Below are 14,468 nucleotides of genomic sequence, written 5' to 3' on the forward strand. Positions count from 1 at the left end.
TCGATACGGCGGCTGTCGAGGGACATCGACTCGAGGGACATCGACCCGCAGCGCCCTCTAGAGAAAAAATTTTCCGAGGCCAGCAGAGCTGGAAGGATATATCTAAGATGAGGAATACGTCGGAGGACACAATCCCTTCGAAAGAATGTTTCTCTGTTGTGTGGGCCCTAAGGAAGCTGAGGCCCTACCTCTATGGGACCCACTTCACTGTGCAAACTGACCATAAGCCCTTAAAGTGGCTAATGAACATGAAGGGGGAGAATCCAAAGTTGCTTAGGTGGTCCATAAGTCTACAAGGCTTCGACTTCACTATTGAGCATAGGCCAGGTGTCCAACATAGCAATGCTGATGGGTTGTCCAGAATGTTTAACCGACCTGAACAAGAGACTCATCCAGGGGTGGATTAGTTCCCCCCTGTCCATAGTCTGGGAGGGGCGAGCGTTAGGAAAGATTTCGTAATTGTAGGTAATTTCCTTCCATGTGGCAACCCCTAAACTTTTTGCTGTTGTTTTTCACCTTGTTCTCGACTTTGCCAGAGAAGTGCAGCCTTCTGCCGCACTCCTCTGGGCTTTCGCTCCTTTCTTACGGCGAAACTGACATGCCCTCAAGACAGTCAGTACCGGGAAATGCTGTTTTCCGTAGTTTCTTTTATCATGTTGCGGCTTTCGTGCAACATGACACAAGAGGGCACTGCAAGCTAAGTTACTGCTCTCTTGGGTCTCTAGCCTTCTACAGGCCCTAGATACTCTTTTAGGATTGTAACTGATCGGTGCAAGTGATTCACAGACGGGAATGGTGGCAGCGATCGTTTGTGTTTTGAGCTACTTTTGGCGTTTTAAGCGCGTTTCTCGCGCTTAGCCCAAAATGGTGGCCTGGCTCCCAAAATGGCCAGACCACGAGGCTCCTTTGTCCTGTCCGCTGACCGTCTTGCTCCCTTCACCTTCCCCAGGTCGAGCCGACCCGGGGCCTTCCCTATTTGGGCATGTACTTTCCCACGAAACACGGATGCTTTCGCAGGCTTCTACATGCCTGGTGTGTGCCTCCAGAGTGTGGGCTGGGATGTCTGGTCCCAATACACATCCTGGGTGCCAGAGAGTCTAGGGTGGTGTGAATGCCTGGGACCACCGTGGTCCGTGATAGGTCCACGAATGGTATGAGTGTTGATGAGCGGATCTCCCATTGGGTCCCCTCCGTTTTGGAGCGAAGGGAACCGTGGATAAGAGAGGGCTGGAAACACGACTACCATGTCGATCTCCTGAGTTCTCACGAACGAAAGAATACAGGAGCCAAGTATCCTGCAACCAAGAGGTTGAACCGAGGAATCGCTGGTGACCGGCTGAAGGAGTGCTCCTCTGCGCTGCTGTCGCCTTGTGAAACCCTTTTCACCTTTGATCGAACCAGAAGGCCTGTACTGGTACTTCGACCCTTGGAATAGCGGGGACAGCTATTCTCGGCATCTTCACCATCTCCTGCTAGTAAGCCTTCGGAAGCGTCTCTGGGCCATCCAGCAGACTGACCAGCCTACACAGGAGTCTTGCTCTGTAACCGCCGCCAGGTTGTGTAGTATTTCGAGTCCTTGTCACTCTCACACGATTCGTACACTTGGCGTTCCCAGGTCTGAAGTGAGTAGTGTACATTTGGCTCAGATACACACGGCCGCTCCGTTGCCCTGCTGTGGTAACAAACTGTGCAGGTTCCTTCGTTTGGGACGTCTTTTACTCAACTCTGCTGCTGCAGACTCAACACGACGACGAGACGTCCCCTCCTCTTCTGAACCTGCCAGCGACTGAAACTGACGCGGAGAAGCCTGGGTCTGCTTGCATCGGGAACCGGTGAGTAGCATAGCTAGGAACTGGTCGCCCTCCTGCAGGAGCCCATACCTTTGCCCCGCTGTGTCAAAACAGCACGCCTTTCCGTACTCGCGCTCTGCTTCTGCCCACAGTGGAGGCTGCGCTTGAGTCGCGGAACTCTGTTCTTCTTCATTTGTGCACTAAACTGAACTGCCTGATTTCCCTCGAAGAGACTCCCCTTTTGCCCGTTGGCACCAGCGTGTGCAGGTGCTTTTGAGCACAAGGCTCCACTCTTCGTAGGGCTCGGACTTCCTTTTAGTTAAGTGCCTCTGAAGGCGGACTGGGTCTAAGCATTATTTCGCACTGCCTGTTTTCCTTCCCTTTTAGGTGGACTACACATTTCGTGCATCTAACGCTTGTGACTTGTTTGTATTTGTATATATATATATTGTATTGGTATGATATGTGTTGGTTTACTAGAGTTGTATTGTGATTTCTCGCTACGGTCATTGTTTTAAAAAATATTAAATATATATTAAAAATATATTTTTAATATAACACCTGTTTGGAGTAGTTTGTAAGTGTCCTTGCTTTGTGTGCTCATTGCGGGCTTTCAGTCACCCTCACCCCTCTTGAGACCTAGTCTTGACCGCCGCGATCGCTACCCTGATTGGTCTGGCTTGTCCAGAGGTTACCCTGTTCCAAGTAATTAGGTTGGCCTTCTGAACTTCTGCGCCGCCAGGACAGAGTTCAGAAATCCGTCTTAACATCCATTGACGCAACAAATAGAGATCTTTTGCCTAATATCATGGAGTTCCCTATTAAAGATTTTAATATAAGCCCCCCAGAGTCTGTTCCAATCTTTTTTTTTTAAACCGATTTGTTTGGCATCTAGGATGGAATTTACCTTGATCCATTCTTATAATTCCAATAAGACCAGCGAACAGAATATTTTAGACTCAGGGTCAGCAATCGCAATCGGTCTGTAGCTGGTGGGAGAGAGTCTGGAGCCCTTCTTAAAAACCGGGATGACAATAGAAACTCTCCATGATTGAGGAATTCTTTTGTGTACAACAATGTTTCTATAAAGTATATACAACACCTTAGCCCAAATAACGGGGTTAAGTTTGAAAAGTTTATTGAAGAGATTATTGGGGCCAGTTGCACCCGAATTTTTAGATTTATTAATTAATGATATTATGTCCTCAACCGAAAAAAGCAGTGACCATTCCGATGTTTGAGAAATCTCAAAGTCTTCTGTTCTCCTACTGTTGGTGTACAACTTAGAAAAATGACCCAACCATATGTCTTCAGGGATCGCATTTAGGACGGCATCTTTCTGTGGTCCTTCCAGATCATTTATTAAAGACCAAAAATTTGTACAATTGTGTCCCCTTAGAGATTTCAGCATAGCTTCCCCATCAAGCTGTACACAACGTCCTTTATGGTGAATTACCCAATTTTTATAGTTTTGTTTGATTTTTTTCCTCTCAGACAAGGCGAAAGATTGTGACAATCCTACTTTTTTTTTTAGGTGCCTCAGCTCTTTCGTATAAAGGATCTTGCGTTCATGAAGAGCAATATCCATAATGTGTCTATGACTTTTGGTTAAGTGAGTGGTCTTAAGCGTATCTGCCAACATATTAGTTGTAGAGGATTTAATATAATTAGTAAAATTGGTAACTGAATAACACTCAACACGTTTCTGCGTCGACATTGAGTTATGATCTCTAATCATAGTGGCAATGAGTTTGGCATTCAGTCTATGACACCATTTAATTCTATTCCCTCTAACATTTACGTCCACATTGTGAGTGTAAGATTTCCCAGTTGATTTTCCATAGTGAACTCTCATTTCAAAACTAAGGAAACAAGGATCACTAAAACCGGAATCCTTTACTTCAAACTTACATAACACCTTAGACAGGTCAGCTGATAGGAACACAATCTATTATGGATTCTAGGCCTCTAGCCTTCCAAGTATAGTGACCATTATGAAGGAGATCTAGACCCCAGGATTCGGCAAAATGGGTCCATAATCGCCCCCGTAACTTAGAGTTACCTCCTACACAGTCTTTAGCTCCAGGAAAAGCCAGAGCAACGTCCCCCATTAAACTATCACAATGGCAATTAGCATTCATGTCCCCAGCAATTATAATCTTGCCTCCTAGATTACTTTGTAACCATAGTTCCATTATGGATACCAAATTTACAAGCTATTTTTCCAAACTGAGATCAGTAAGTTCGCTGGGATTCCAGTACACATTAACAATGAGCACTGAGTAGCCATCACTAGTGTCCCCTAACTTATAGGAAAGCACTAAAAAGTGGTGGGAGCAGACCCATTCCCCAGTTTTCACTATTTTATTGGCTAGCTTGGCTGCTATAATCAGCCCACCCTTAGGGCGTCCCCTATTAGAGCCATAAGAACAGACCGAGGTGACATCAAAGCCATCCCAGCACAACTGGACCCTGGACCAAGTCTCCTGTAGGAGAATAAAATCAAACTCTGCCAAATAGCTCATAAGTCTTTCATTGTGAAGCAGGTTGAGGCAACATCTCGAGTTCCAACTCACACATTTTAGCTTGAGAGAGGAGCTAAAGAGGCTTGCCCAGCTGCTTAAGTGTGTCAATTGATTCCCTCAATGACAAGGCCAGCCATCGCCAGCCCTGTTTGTTAAGATCTTGTTCAATTTTATAGGCGTCATTACCTAGCTTTCTCTCTTGATTTCCTCCATCATAAGGCCCTGGCTTTTGAGGCGCTCTTGACAGGTATTGCATGGTTGGTACGTATTCATATATGTCAAAACCACGAATATGTAGTTGTTCAGCCTCCTTCAGGAGAATAGACCTAATCAAGGGTGATGGAATGAGAAGCCGCACATAATCGTACCTAAATCTGTGGATAAAATCGACCAGTATAATATCCAATGTAGTAATCAAACTGATCTCAGGGATAGTCGACAACAATGATAATATGTAAGGTCTATTCAAGGATACATGTCCCTTATCCTCAAATAAAGTTTTGAGGATTAGCCCAGGCATCTCTTGAAGAGCTGGTTGGTGAAGATCAATGTCATGCTTACCAGACCTCTGATATTCACTGGAAAACTCACACTCCTTTGACTTAACATAAGAAGTATCCTTAACAGACCCTACCAAGGCCGTACCAACACTAGTGGCCGGCAGGGATTCATGCATCAATCTTGATTGTGGTATAACTACTGAGTAGGAATGTGGCCCGGAGGAGAGATCATCCCCAAGTACCTTAATTATCATTTGCCATAAATCGTTGGCATTCATGACATTTTTAGAGACTACGGGACCCGCAATCAGCTCACAGTCAACCGTCAGCGGGGGTGTGGCCACCGTCTCAATAGTGTTACCTCTAGATTCCATGTCATACTGCTTAGAAATTAGTGGCACCCTTGTGTCACTCTTAAATTCAACATTACTTACTGGTGTATTCACAGTAGTCACATCCGGTCGAGCCTTTTTCTCATTTGCAACCGCTTTCGCTTCCATCAGAACAGAACCATCATTGCTATCAATTTGTGCAATTTGTCCCCAGACAGACTCAAAATTCGAGGACACAGTGTTGGTGCTTGGCAATGGTACAGTTTTAAAGATTTCAAACATTACGTCATTTTTCTTTTTCATAGCCTCATTCAAAGTAGCCTCACCCTCAGTGTACCTATCAAGTACAATAACTTCAATAGTTCTGTGATTCACCAAATTACCTTTTTCATTGTGTACTCTATTGGGCTTTACAACCTTGTGCACCCCCTCAGGGAGTTCACTTTCCTCATCAGTCATTGGCTGAGTCGGTTCCACATCCCTCAAGAATTTCCTTGAGGTTTTTTTTGAGACCAGCAATAATGTTGTTATTCTTTTTCCTTTGTTTAGCCATTTTTTCCCTTGCCTTTTAGATAGTTTAACCTCAAAATCATCTCTAACAGGGCACTCAAGTGAGACATTCCTCTGCATTACAGCCTTAGCATTTTCTTCACACGGAGCTTCATTCCGAACCAAAGTTTTTAAATGGTTTGCCCGCCCCACCTATTTCCTGGGTAGATGAAATTGTGATAATTTCCTCCCTCAAGGTGATATTATTTGGGCGAGTGCAGAGTTAATCTTTTTTATACTCATACTCGTTAGACTTAGCTTCTTCCTTCATGGCCTGTACAAAAGACTCAGTAAATCTCCTAGGTAGTTTGTCCACCTCATTGGCCAAACTCGCTAGAGCCTCTGTCTGTTTTCTCAATTCAGACAGCAGCAATCTGTTAAATATGCTCATCATAGCGGAAAAATCAGACCCCATAACCGGTTGAGTGGAATCATTGTTGGTCCCCACCCCCCTGTCACTGGGTTGATTCCTTCCTGTGGTGTAACAAAGGGAGATTCAGCAAGATTTTCAAAGCAAAAACTGCCTGGATTTGATACTTCCACCTCCGCCAGCATATCATCATTGACCACTGTTGTACCTTTATCAGGAGTAGAAATGGGTGAATCCAAGTCCAAAAAAAGTGGCTATGATGGATCAATTAGATCTTCAATGGTTTTACACTTGGGGGAGCATTCCTGCACACATTGCAAGAGGGCTTCCTCCTCATCATTAACAGTAGGTAGCGGACAGGCTGCAGCCCATGCAAGACTAGCACGCCTAGTACGGACAGTGGTGAAAAGGTCAGTCCCTGCATCTTTCCTCATTATTGGGAGTTTGTTTTTACGCATGATTTTCTAAAGCGTTAAAGTCAATAAACAACAGGAATTTCTACACAGGTTGTTAATAGAAGAAATGTGTAAAACACCCTTACTGATTATTAGGAAGACACTTGTTGTAAAATAACAAGGAGCCTCAGCCCCAGCCCCCGCCAGCCGAACAGCCCAACAGTCCGTGCACTTTCGAATGCACTTCCGGGATGCGCTCGCAGGATGCGCGTGCACCCGTATTATGTAGGCTGGCAGTGGGCGTATGCTAAGCTCAACCAATCAGAGCACCTGTAACAAAAGGAAAGAAACCTTGTTCAAATCACCGGCAGCACCATCCTAAAGTAAGCAACCCAACCCAACACAACTGACACCACCCCAGACACCAACCCTATACCCGACCCCGCACAAGTCCCAGCTGTTTACTTGCAGTAGTCTTTAGGGAATGCGAGCCGCGTTTCACAGCACGTGTTGCTTCCTCTTGCAGACGGGCGCTCCAGAAGCATCAAACCAGTCCACACATAGCTCCGAGAGAGTCCACACACTAACCAGGTACTGGCAGGCAGCAAAGGGACCGGCAGCCCAACAGTCTGTGCACTTTCGAATGCACTTCCGGGAGTGATTTGGGGTCCTTGGTGTGGTGACTCTGGAGCGGAACCCTCTGGGTGGACGGATCTGCAGGTAAGTAACAAACAGAAGGTAAGCTACAGGGTCTAAACTTGTCTCCTTCTCCCCCTAGTCTCCCCAAAGTGTACTGGCTGGCAGGCTTTATGGGCAGGTGCTCACCTTGGTGCACTGTAGCAGACGTAGGATTCAACCCCTGCTGGCATCTTTCTCACAGTTACTTCACTGAGAGTGGTGGCCCAGTCCTGCTGCGGCACACTTGATGCCGATGAGTAGAGGTTCCTGCTTTTAATGCGCTTTGTAGCAATGTCCAATACTTTGTAGTGATTTCCAGCGCGGTTCCTGCTTTTGATGCGCTTTGTAGAAAGTACAGCACTTTGTAGTGATGTTCAGCGCTTTATAGCATGTCCAGCGCTTTATAGCGTGTCCAGCGCCTTGTGGCCCTATTTAGCGCTGTCTATTTGTGTTCAGAAGTTGCGGTTTGACGCTTGATGCTGTGATACGCTGTGCCCCCCTTTTGTAACCCACTAATATGGCTTGCCTTGTGTCTTGCAGGGTTCCGGATCGCTGCCGGAGGGAGAGCGGGAGCTGCAGGGACAGCTGATGGCTGCCGCCGGATCGCTGTCGAAGGTAAGCGGAGGTCTGAGGGATGGTGGGAGGTGCTGGAGGAGCTGCAGGCTCTGTTGTGGACTCACGCGTGTTGTTCCTTTTTTCTAGATGCTGCAGCCGTGAAACGGAGGAAACTTCGAAGCCATGCAGGGTGCAGGAGCAGCAGCAAGGACTTCAGGCTCCACGTCGGATATAAGCACGTGGCGGTTCCTAAGGCAGAGCAAGCGTTACGCTGCCTGTCTCTATCAGCCAGAGAGTACACTAAGCACTGGGTGTGGCCTAGGGTGGGGCTTATATAGCCCAGGGCTACTACCAGCACCACTAGACCGCCAGGGATACTTCTGGAGAGGGTTTGCCAGGAGCCATCTTGGTTCTTGCCTGGTAACCCGCTAGCGGGGCCAATTTGGTGGCGGCATGCCCACTACTATACTGCAGCCTGTGCCAGCCTGCCAGCCCCAATGTCCAGACCCTACCTACACTGGGGATTCTGCTAGCGATCGTGACAATATTTCAGTCTGATGTTCCTTGATTCCGGTCCTTAGTTTCCAGTCTGCAGTTCTAATCTCCTGTACCTTTGTGCTTAGATTCTTGTCTTCTTGCTTGTGCCCTTTCCTCCTGTACTCTGTCCTGAACCTTACTCACCTTGACTTCCTGTACTTTCCCTGGATATTTCTGTTACTTTTATTGTCCTCATTTGTGCTTGTGTAATTCCTTTGTTCAGAGTTTAGCTGCAGGGCATCCGGGGAGGCAATCTCTGTCCTTTCCTTTATCGCGTCTCAGTCTTGTCCATTGTGCCATGCATGTTAATAGTGTGCTGGTTCCTATTTCAGGGGCAGGCCCTGATCTGTTCCTGCTGGACTTGTGCCGGCTTCAGCCTTGGAGTATTTATTTGTTTGTGCCTTAAGGTCCAGAAACAGACGTCTACTCCTGCTACTCCTTTCCATGAGCATTCAGAGTAGGCCTCTGTAATAACAACCAGCTCAGAAAGTTAGAGTTTCGCCTTACCTGTGGGAAACTCTTCCCCCACGTTACATACATCCCATATGGGAACCTAACGTCTTTGTCTTGATTGTATTCCCTACCCCTTTCTGTTCACTGCCTTTGTTGCCTGTCTGTAGCAGAGGCATAGCCAGGATTGTCTAACAATGGGGCCTGAAGCTAATGTAGTTGGGCCCACTGCAGTGACATTAACATCTGTAAATGCCCACACAGTTCTGTTGAGTGGGCATTTACAGATTTTGGATGGGCCTTACCTGCTCAGGCCCTACCCTGTCTACTACGCCTCTGGTGAGTAGTTACTGCCTATCCTTCCTTGTCTGCAGGACTCATTACACTCCCGTCTCTTGTGCACTATTCTCCTCTCAGCTTTGAGGGCACACCTCGAGCCTCTGACAGCCAGGAGGATTGAGTAGTGGATAAGTAAAACAATCCTCAGCAATAAGGGTTTTTCCTATCAGTTCACAGATTTTGCTATAGTTTGAAGGAACTCCAGATTTATGGACCCAGCTGCCAAATATTGGCTTTTTGTTTGCTGCCGGCACCTCTCTGGGGCATTCCCAAGCCCTCTCCAAGGTCTGGACATGCCACAGAGGGCCAAATTAGAAATGCTTTGAGCATGGGATCCATAACCAAAACTTTTTTATTTATTGTATTTTGCATATTTTGGTGATTGGATCTGATGCTTCCACCAGAAGCTCTGCATAGAGTATAAACAGGCAGCGCAGGCAAACGCATTACCGGCTACCTTTATATAAAATGTTGTTAAAGAGAGATAGGAATACTTTGTCAGCAAATAATAAAGTGCAGGCTGTTGGTTTTGTTGTTTTGAAAAAGAAAAAAACAGGGGCTCTTGCACCATTGATACCTTTTTTGCCCAACTCCATACTTTTGCCTACTAACTTTCAAGATCACTTGGGTGTATTCCTCAGACAGAAAATTTGGTTACAGATAGATCTGTGCTGGAGGAGTTGTGTGTTTAGACATGAAGAATGGCAAATGATAATAAAATGAAAAATGTAGATATACTATTCATTAGGGATGAAGCCAGAAACATAATTGCATAGCTACATCATGTACTATGAACAGGAGGACACACTTTCTCTTGGCTAGTAGGCAGAGTTGCAGCCTGGTCATGAATATTTCCACTGACTGGACTTCAGCTATGTTGGTCTGGGAAGTATTCAAGTAGTATCGGGCAGTAACGTTAACAACAAAAATGGGCTACCGCGTTGGGGAGGTGAGGCTGGACAGCAAGCTGGTTCAGGCCCCGTAGAGCAGGCCTTGAGCAGGAGAGTAGCAAGCAGTGGATTCAGCCGGGTAGTGGAGGAGGGCTAGGACATGGATAGATTTGAAGACAAGGAGCAGAGTTGTGTAAAGGGTAGTGGACAGCATAGAGACTCACAAGCCATAGTGTTGTTATGCTGATATCGGAGAACATTTGGGTTGGTCCTAGGGGGTGTGTTTCACAATGTTGATGTTATTTAAGGAGTAGAGAAGGAGATCCATATATGGGCTAGATCAGTCATTTGGTCTACTGATCACCAGGGTAGAAATAAGAGTTTTGACACAGTGGTGTGTGAGCAGTGGCAGGTCTTCCCAATATTGAGAAGGTTGATCCTAACCATAGTGACAGTGAGAGTGTCCAAAGGATTCAGTCGGAGTTTGCTGTCAAAGAGGACCCGAAGGCAGCAAGCCATGAGTGATGGTACAAGGGCATCATGAGGAAATGTGATCAGGGGTGGCAGATTGGGGCTACCATGAAGGGCCGGAGAAAGGGGGGACCTCATGTTTTGATGGATGTAGCATCAGTGAACGCAGACCGTTGGTGATGCCTCAAAATTGCTGGGGTGAAGGAGCACACGTAGAAGAAAAGATGGGCATCATCAGCAAACAGGTGAGAGGAAAAGTGGACGAGCTGAGTTTGCCCAGAAAGGAAGTGAGCAGAGTAAAGAGGAGCAGGCCTAGGACTTATCTGGGAGATAAGGGAGGAGTTGTTGAATTACAGGAGATGGAGCAATCAGAGAGATACAAGGCCACCCATTTGAGTACTTTGTCCTTGAAGCCAAAAGAGGAGATAGTTTGCTGGGGTATAAGGGGTTTATCTACAGTGTCAAAGGTGGCAGAGATGTTGAGGAGGATAGAGAAGAGATGAGTGGTGAGTAATGGGGAGAATGTTAGAAACATGAATGGGGCTATCTCAATGGAATGTCTGGTGTGAACACCAGATTGGGGGAAAGGGGCGGGGCGGTCACACAGATCATTAGTCTCCAGATCTTTTAATTGGTCTTTGGGTCCAAGATGGGGACCAGACGAAACAATGTTCTGCCCTGCATAAGCCAAAAACTGTCCCAGCTCAAATGTGAATTTTGGACTCTGGACTATCCACTGACGCAAAGGCAAAAGATCACTACATTTTATTTTCCGACAACTTTTTTTTCTCAAAAAAGACTGAAGGATTTTTGCCAAGCAAAGTGTGTGAAGGGAACCAGAAGCCAAATTCATGTGCAAGTTTAGTGCACATCTGTGGAGCAGTTTTTGCTGTTGCGGAGACTGAGCATTTAAAATGGAAATGCAACCTTGGATGGCCCACCCTAGAACTTTGCACATCCTGACAGAACTTAGCAGATGGATGTATTCCTGTCCCTTTATATCACCATCAGAGCAATAATGTATCCACCCTCCCTATGCCTAGTAATAAAGTCTTCACACTCCCTCAACCTAGAATAAAATGAATGTGGTATTACGTCTCAAGAGAGACTAATAAGTAGCAGTTCAATTAATTAAACTGTCCTTGCTATGACTCAAGTCGCTGGGATACACAAGTGTTCTGATCACATTTAGGGACAGGCAGTAAGGTTGGTTTTCCATTTATGAAGAAATATTACCAAAAAATGGCAAATCTACTAATTCATCATTCACTAGATAATTGCACAGATGATAAAAAAACGGGAAGCGGTTGAACGGGATTGAACCTGTGTTGTTTATCAGTTAAAGGATGGGAAGATTTAAAGATGGAAAGATGGGTGCAAAAAAAAAGGTGCAAAGAACCGAAAATATGGAATCAACGAAAGATTGAAAGGGAGACGTGTACAAAGAAAGCATGAAGGAAAGAGATATGCAGGAATGAAGACATGTAAAGAAAGGGAAGAAATAGAGGGGAAGCTAGAAGGAGAGAAAATGGTAGAGATGAAAGATGGAAAAGAAAGAACAAAATAAGGAAAGCTAAAGAAAAAGATACAAAGAAAAGGAATAAATGAGGAAGGATACAAAGAAGAAAAGAGTACAAATATTAGTTGAAATAAATGTACGCCCACCTAATAGCTCAGTGTTAGAATCGTATCGTTGCTCTTCAGTGCAAAAAATGCCCCTGCTGTCAAGCCATTACTGAGGCTTGTAACAACAGCCGTCTTGCAGTTATAGTATTTACCAACCTACCCTGTCCGTCATTATTAATACATCCATCCTCACATTCGACCAGGGCTATCCCACTCTTCACGCCTTTTCCTTTACACAGTTCTCATTTGCCTACATGGTCTGCGTGTGAGAACACAGAAAAGATGCACTCCAAACGCAGGGTGAAACCATTGGTTTTGCCGCTGATGACGGAAAAGCACAAACAAAAATGTAGGAGGCAGCATGCTAACCGCTGCAGGGTCCTCTCCTAACTTGTTCCCCTCCGCCTGGGAAAGGGGAGGGTGCGGGGGGCGGAACGGCGCCAAAAGCACCCTGAATCCCGCGAAGGGCAAACAAAGGAAAGGGGCGGGGTGAGCCCCTTTATAACAAGCAGGGTCCTACAGCAGAGACATCCAGCTCCTGCAGTAGGACCCTGCAGACACGCATTGCCGTGAGGAAGGATTTCGTTTTCCACCCACCCAGTAAAGGGAAGGGAAGGAGGGCGACACCTGGACGTCGCTGTCGCAGGACGGTCAGGATGGTGTAAGGTGGTGTTTGGGCGACCAAGCACAAATGACAGACTCCGGATGAGCCAGAAGGAAACCGGAATGGGTCTTCCCTCTTCCGGAGCAGCGCCTGTTGGGGGCCTAACAGTAGGGGTGTCTGGTGGTAACAACTAAGGCTCAGATTCCCCCAAAAAAGAAACAGCGCTCTCCCCACCCACTGACACCTGCATGGGCAGGATAGGCTCAGGCACAAAGGGTTGGGAGAGTTGGGCCTACTATGGAAACTATACAAAGGTATAGGGGGAAGCAGGGGAGGTCGGACACGGAGCAAGCACCACACTTACGGACTGGAGTTCACAAAATGTGTACAATGATTCTGTTGTTATGGAAATAAAACTGCGGCCAATGTTGCCATTTGAAAATATTGTCTCATGCTAATTCATTGCTAGTATGAAACAAGGTGCAGCGAAGGAACAAGCGAAAGATGGCTAATTGGCGATGAGGGGAAATGGACAAATGCAGGTGTTATGTCAATGCTTGTTAGACTAGGTTATTTAAAAGACAGTTCTGGGTAGCAGGCAGGTGACCAAATACGTACTTGAAGAGGAAGGAGGACCCCCTGCCAACGTCCATTTGTCTTTGGAATGATAACTCGGTTTACAAGCACAGGCAGTAAATGCGACACCTGCTGACCCAGGAAATCAAGCGAGCTGATTGGTCATCAGGGAGGGGAGGCTGCATTTTCTCTCGACTCCCAGCCATGTTTCATTGTTTTCCCTGTCTAAGGGCCAGAGAATGCGTGATTGCGAAAGGATAACATCAGTGGCTCATGTCATCATAAGGCCTATTTAGAAACACAGCAGCGCCTCTCCCTTCCTCCCCAGCACGCAGCTGTGAAACTACTTGGTCGCATTTTCCTTACTTAGCCGAAACCAGGGGAACCAGTATAACCGGTTGGGTGCATTACCTGTATTTCCCGTGTGGTTTCAGGCCCTGCATAACTAGCTTCCTCGCTCTTCCTTTTACGCACACATGCCCAATCTCTGAATTGTAAGAACCTGTGTTTTTCAGTCACGCGCACGCATGGCAAAGAGCTAACCATCGTAGAACTTCGCTGTTATAGGGAGGGTAGGGCAAGTAAAGAAATGGCATCCCTCGAACAGTTCGCACCGTCTCTCCGACCAATACCCGACACCACTTCCTTACTGTCAAAAATCAGTTTTCCCTATGAGGATGAAGATGTGGTGCAGTGAAGCCCAGCCCCATAGACTCGCCAGCAGCCATACCCTCCCCTTGTAAATAAAGATGCTTTTGAAATAAAAAAAAATCAATTTTCCGTAAAGTGTTTCAATTGTGAATTTGAATAGGCCACTCGTTGGAGGATACGGGGACTGCCTTCCCTTCTCAAAGATTGAAAAGACGGAAATGTTTACTAAAATTGTCCTGCTAGCTTTCATTTTCAGAATGCTCACAAATACGTATTAATATGGCGACGATTACCGTTGCATATGGGTGCCCGCCAGCCCGAGCCTAAATAGCCTGCCCTCCCTTCAACGTCGCACTGAAGCAGGCACATTCCAGAGAGGTCAATGCCTCTGAAGGTCAGACTCAAGGCATTCTAATTAGCCCCAGGCCTGTGGGTGTGAGTCAGAGCCTTGCATTGCAAATACCTTTTAAGCCCCATTCTTAAATCTACCTTTTGTTTGGTGTGTTGAAGTCTTTAACGTCAATACAGGAGGACATTGTTTAGGCCCGTGTCAATTGGCATTGTGTGATATATATTAAGCCATCGCACTAGCTTAGCATAGTTAAGGATAAGAATGCCTTGCATGAAACA

At 46.3% G+C, this 14,468-nt stretch overlaps 1 protein-coding gene across 5 annotated transcripts in view; it reads right to left on the minus strand.

Annotated features, from left to right (window-relative positions):
• The window catches only part of LOC138523933 (IST1 homolog), a 433,705-nt gene that overhangs the window by 296,960 nt on the left and 122,277 nt on the right, over positions 1–14,468 (minus strand). Inside the window, exon 1 of one of the 5 annotated variants that reach the window (XM_069635474.1) lies at positions 13,230–13,377. The exons of the other annotated variants lie outside the window; for them this stretch is intronic. The gene's annotated coding sequence lies outside the window, so the exon portion shown is untranslated. Of the gene's footprint in view, positions 1–13,229; positions 13,378–14,468 lie in introns of those variants that run through there. 5 annotated transcript variants of the gene reach the window in all.

Source organism: Ambystoma mexicanum, chromosome 1q, assembly GCF_040938575.1.
Source record: "Ambystoma mexicanum isolate Mex_15411 chromosome 1q, UKY_AmexF1_1, whole genome shotgun sequence".
Classification (NCBI taxonomy): domain Eukaryota; kingdom Metazoa; phylum Chordata; class Amphibia; order Caudata; family Ambystomatidae; genus Ambystoma; species Ambystoma mexicanum.